Source organism: Varroa destructor, unplaced genomic scaffold (genome assembly GCF_002443255.2).
Source record: "Varroa destructor unplaced genomic scaffold, Vdes_3.0 BEIS01000006.1, whole genome shotgun sequence".
Lineage (NCBI taxonomy): Eukaryota > Metazoa > Arthropoda > Arachnida > Mesostigmata > Varroidae > Varroa > Varroa destructor.
Genome location: NW_019211459.1, coordinates 30,907,441 through 30,913,013, shown reverse-complemented (window position 1 = coordinate 30,913,013; position 5,573 = coordinate 30,907,441). Strand labels below are relative to the sequence as shown.

The 5,573-nt window shown below is 37.8% G+C and overlaps 1 protein-coding gene and 1 long non-coding RNA gene across 2 annotated transcripts in view; both read right to left on the bottom strand.

Moving 5' to 3' along the window:
- Nucleotides 1–122, bottom strand: part of LOC147755115 (transient receptor potential cation channel subfamily A member 1 homolog) — an 11,877-nt gene extending 11,755 nt beyond the window's left edge. The window contains exon 1 of the mRNA XM_086992496.1: nt 89–122. The gene's annotated coding sequence lies outside the window, so the exon portion shown is untranslated. The remainder of the gene's footprint in view (nt 1–88) is intronic.
- Nucleotides 123–232: 110 nt separating this feature from the next.
- LOC147755114 (uncharacterized) overlaps nt 233–5,573 on the bottom strand; it is an 11,510-nt gene continuing 6,169 nt past the window's right edge. Inside the window, exons 2-3 of the long non-coding RNA XR_015329935.1 lie at nt 2,149–2,367; nt 233–1,670 (exon numbers count right to left, since the gene is read on the bottom strand). This is a non-coding gene — a long non-coding RNA (uncharacterized LOC147755114). The remainder of the gene's footprint in view (nt 1,671–2,148; nt 2,368–5,573) is intronic.

Sequence of the window (5,573 nt, the reverse complement as noted above, 5' to 3'; positions counted from 1 at the left end):
TATATATATCTACAATTAAAATTTGCGATAGTTGAAAAATTGAGGAAATCCCGTTAAAATAATTGAAAATTAAAACGGAAAAACCTACCTTCGCCCGCCTGTCACGTACTGCATGCGTCCTGTTCAATTACATAGTTACAATTAGAGCATGAGGCTCGGGATATGTCTTGAGTCGTCCTACCTTTCCCTTTAGTTGATTCGTAATCTACCAATCTAATGAGAGAAGTCTTCCGTACACGCTATTAGTTTCGAATTCTTGAAATCGGAGTTGCTATACCTACCATCGCTGACTCGCTGCGTTATGTAATATCTCCGAGAAAATCGATGCGGAAGAAAAAACATTTCAATTAGAAGCTTAGTGGAGATAGACTAGCAGCTGCTGTGTATCGACCGAATTAGAAACGTTTTCTGATGACAATTCTATACTTGACTATAACATCTTAACATTTAAAACTATTCGGTCCTGAATGTGCTCGACCGGTTTTGTTTCACAAGAGTTTTTGACGATTTCGACAATACAGAATCGACAGCCTGCTCCCTATTTCTCGATCCGCTCTTAAAACGGCACAGTATAATCTTACTATAGCATCAAGTAATAGCATCAAAACAAATGGCTGAATGTTGTTCAACTGATCTAGGCATAACTAAATTACTCACGGATTCGCCATTTGTAGCGATGCTCCTAAACCGTAGCTGTATACTCGTACGTTGGTAGCGAATACCCTTGAGGCGTCTTACAGGATACGAAGGTAATCTTGTCCTGAACAGAAGAAACTAGGGTATACCTGCAAGGGACGACCTGGATCACAACTACAATGTCAGTCGAAAGTAGATATGCCTATCAAAGAATAAATCAGTAAGTAGCACCAAATATCGAATCTCCGTCCTGCTTCGTTTGTTGAAAAATAAAGACAGTAATAAAGGGTCACATGTCGATGTTTATTGGTATGGATGAAACCTTATGCATAAGTGGCACCAGCGGCTTCATTACCTGTTCTGAGTGACCTCATACGGCGAGTAAGGGTGAGAATGTAGAAAAATCAAAATGATTCATGCTAGAAGATCGCCCAACCGCCCTCAAACAGTTCCCAAACGTATCAGAAATCTCACACAAGTCTCTCGATCGAACACATTGGTGCCGAGAAGGCCTATAGCATGGATTGTGTCTGAATTTTTAGCAAATGCATATCTTTCAGCAACTGTCCTAAAAGAACCTTAACGCGCTTATTTGGGTTAACGCGTCACTACAGTTGACGAGGCGCGAGTGTAAGTGAATAATATGAAAACAGTAGCACAACTGTCTAGGCATTGTTTTGAGAGTGAACTTAAAGTAGAAAAAACTGCGAAATCCACCCCAAGCACCGATCTCCTCCTCCTTGTCACCGTATTTTTCAACTACTGAGGCACATATAATATCTTTTCTAGCTTTAAAAATTAATCAATTCATACTAGATGGTCGTTCTGATACTAGGGAGTATTTCCGAGAAGGAAGCTCGCGTGATATTTTTGGCCAACGCAGGCCTGAATCCTGGGAGAACAGGATCGTTGGTTTTTCACCGCGATAATGCATCGATTCATAGGTCGCTACTTATATCGCGGTCTTTGTAAAGGAAGTTGATGTTTGATCTAATCCCGCGCGACATTCTTTCTTTCCATAACTCAAAAAACACCTGAAAAAAGAAAAGTTTGAAACGATGGAAAAATCTATATAAAAAATGAAATCGAAGTTAAGGTTTCTCTAAGGTAGTCCTAAATAACCGTCTCGGGTTTCTTTTTTCCCGCTTTTTCTCTGAAAAGGGAAATTTTGCTTTAGCGAATAAGTATCTTCGCTGTAAAGTCCACGTAACGCGTAAAGCAATTTATTTTTCTATAAGAAGAGCGGCTGGGGTTCATGGCTACCATCGAGTTTGAAGACCTTTTCCAAACTGAAAAAGGCGCAGCACACGTGCATTGAATACTCCTAAAATTACTTTGAAGCCCACGACTGGGATTTAGACGACTGTGTACAGTTTACATAGAGCTAAATTTTCGATGCTTTTTTGATCTTTTAATATATACTTGTTGTATCCGTAATTGATAGTGGTTGTTTGTGCTCTATATTCAATAGACTTCAGTCTTCAGTGTTTTTTGTCGTGTTTTGTCTCTTACGTGGGAAGCGATGGGTCGACGCGGCAACGACGTCGATGACGACGCTGGTGGCGTCAATAATGGTGTTCTTGCAAGCTGTTTCTAAATCGCTATCTGCGCTTCCGCTCGTTGCTGTCGCTCAAAGCGTATTATTACATATTGCTTGCCCGTATCTCTTAGCTTTCGGCCGGTTTCACGTGCCCGGGTAGGTCTCGTTGCGTCGCTGCGCTGTTATAACGTCTAATCCAGCGCAAATAACACACTCGAATTACATGCTTGGTGTCTAGTATACGGTACCTTATTTTCATGCGATACGCTTTTTATTCTAAGGAGATCTAGATAGCTTATGTACTGATTAAGCGCTAGCCTGAGGATACGAAAGAAAGATGGTTTTTGCTGAACATTAGTAGTCGTGCAAATTGATACTAAATGATTAAAACAGAAAATATATATTCTGGATATCTCTCTAAAAATCATTAGAAATGTACCATGCCCCTATATATAGAATATCAGTTATATACTCGATTATAATAATAATAATGATTATGAATGGTATGGCAACCACGCAGTTTTTGACTTTGCCTAAACTATAATCTAGTTTATGATACGCTGATAGGGTAGAAGCAAAATAATACGCAAACAACTCATAAACGGAACGCCGTTGACTGATGTGATGTCCAATACTCCAATTTTTCATATAAATAAGACAGTTTCATCATTTAGCCTTACTGTTGCCTAAATCATGATCTGTAGCGTACAATTTTAAATTTGGTTCTTATGGCTCTTATTGACCGAAAAAATGAGAAAAATGATGGAAACGAGAATAAGCAAGCAGAACTGGTGAACGATCAACCCGTATATACCACTAGACTCGTCAGGAGCAGGTACTCTAGAAGTATGTTGTACATTTATATTTCAGCAGTGTAGAAAGCCATATTCGAGAGAATGTTTTCTTTAACCTTAGCTACCGAGGTTGCCTTGTAGATACTTATAATATTGCTAAAAAAAACACATATAACAGTCAAAAAAAGAAAGGACTGTAGAGACTGCCCAGCAAGACTGAGACAGCAGAGAGTACTATTTATATTTTGCGAGGTATACAAAAAGCCAATTCTCTCTTATGAAATTTAATTGATATATCTTGTTCGAATGCATCTTGTATATGGACATACGCGAACTTGGCTGACCTATAGGCGCTGTAAAAATTTCGCTTTTCCCTGCGTACTGTCCGAGGTTATTCATCGAAACAACCAGCATATATTTCGCACGTTCGCGTTTAGCCCTAGCGTCTGTTTTCGTTACAACTCGCTCTAATCGACGTCTCCAGAATATTTCGAACGCCCAACTTTCGCCTTGCCGCGAAAACCTAACCGCCACCATAGGTTTGGCCTGAATTCGTTTCGATGGCACTCGCATCGACTTCATCAATTATGCGAAAATAGAAAGAGCAAAGGACGATTGTCCGACTGAAAATCTTCCACTGACGAAATGTTAAGCAAAGAAAATGGAAATTAAGAAGACGCAGGCGTATAAGATCAAAGGATACGATCAAAAAAAGTAGCATAGATGAATTTTAATCAATTTTGTCCGCCTCCTTTTCTGGTAGCCATCATCTCCGTTTATGTCGCTAGCATCGTCAAAATCTCACTAGAAAATATCATTCCACACACATATACCCTAATTAGCAAAATAATAAAATAACGATATATATATATATATATATATATATATATATATATATATGTACCGCTGTAGAATGCAAACAAAGTCAACCATGTTGTATTTATTACAAGGTGATCTATATTTGCGTTTTTCTCATAAAACACATGTTTGTTTTACAATGTAATGAGGGTAACTAGGCAATAACAGTGCGGAAATTATATCATCACCCTGGTGCGCGTTTTAGGACTAGGTCAGACAAAGTGCTTCGCGGCTATTCTATTATTGCGCCTGCAGTGGCGGCATATTGTCAGGTTAGTCTACGGATGTCGATAAGAAGCACTGTAATATAATGGATCACTCTAAAACTCATTAGTTTGATAAATCCTACACATGACTGTATAATCGTACACAATTTTTTAGTTCTTATCATTTTAATTTTCGTTTGCATTGACATGAGCCTGAATGCTTCTGTGACCTACTTTTGCACAACAAGCAGTCACGTGTCTTGTTAAAATGAGCGATGCACCCCCTGTGATCTTATTTATAGGTGCGACCATTTAATTTTGGCGCCTTAGTTAGTTCAGATACAGCTCGTTCTATAAGAGTGTCGCACTCTCAGTTGAGAACAACACAACAAAGTAGTCTGTTTAATTTCTTGCTGGTGGTGTTAGACTTATGTCCCGACAACGAGCAGGTAGTGCGAGGCACCTATGACTGCAGCTAAATTATTTTTCACGGAACTGTATGGGAACCACTATTGCGATATGTACGTATAGGAGAAATTTACTTGAAAAAAAAATGAACTGGTACCCTTCAGAAAGCACCTTTTGATTATGGCTCGTATTAGTACCGCTTTACGAACAAATCATTGCTGAAGTGGCTTAATTTATAATCAGCATAACTTTCATACAATATTCAGAACATTCGCTTAGAAAATTGTAGTTGATCAATTAACTTTCCCTGTATTCATACGTTGTGTGGTATTTAAACAAGTTGCGCAATAATATATAGAAAGGAGAAACAGCTATTTACTTGCTAACAAAAACCTAGAGGTTCCTGTATGGTTGAGCATATGAAGATAAATTGAGCTGAATAGTTTCAATTGGAGTTAATAAATAATTATCCCTAAACACTGTTCCTCGTGAAAGAGATGCCATCTTCATTATGACAGAGTCGAAACACATTTGATAAAAATACTGCGTTTGGATATGACCCATTTTCTAGGAGACCTGGTTAACGCTAATTTACCCATCTAACAGGCCACTTACATCATCGGTGATACCAAATTACCGGGATCATTGTTATAAATCCGCAGTTCTTTAGACGCTATTATAATTTTAAAACTAAATCAGAACTAATTTTATATCTAGTTTTTCTTCAGCAATGCGTCCATGTCCACCTGTGGCAAAATTACGTGGCAATCAATCAGAAATATATTTAAACGAGCCACGCTTATCTACGCTTTTTCGGTCGTTGGTTGCTACCTTGCTTAATTTTTAATGTAGAGTTGTCCAAAAGGGTCGGTTACATAATCTTAAATTGTAAAATACTAAGTAATAATTCATTCTTTAGGTTGAGCCCACACAGGTTTTAGCAAAAATCTGGTTTATGATTTGCAAAGATTTTATTTATCCTGATTTTAATATAATAGGCATTTTAGAAAAATCATTATATTTGAGTAAATTCACTTACAAATATAGTTAAAAAAATAACTAAAATTTTACTGTGGTACAAGCTTTACGAATTTAGCATTTTACATCTAAAGATTTCCGAATAAATCTGAT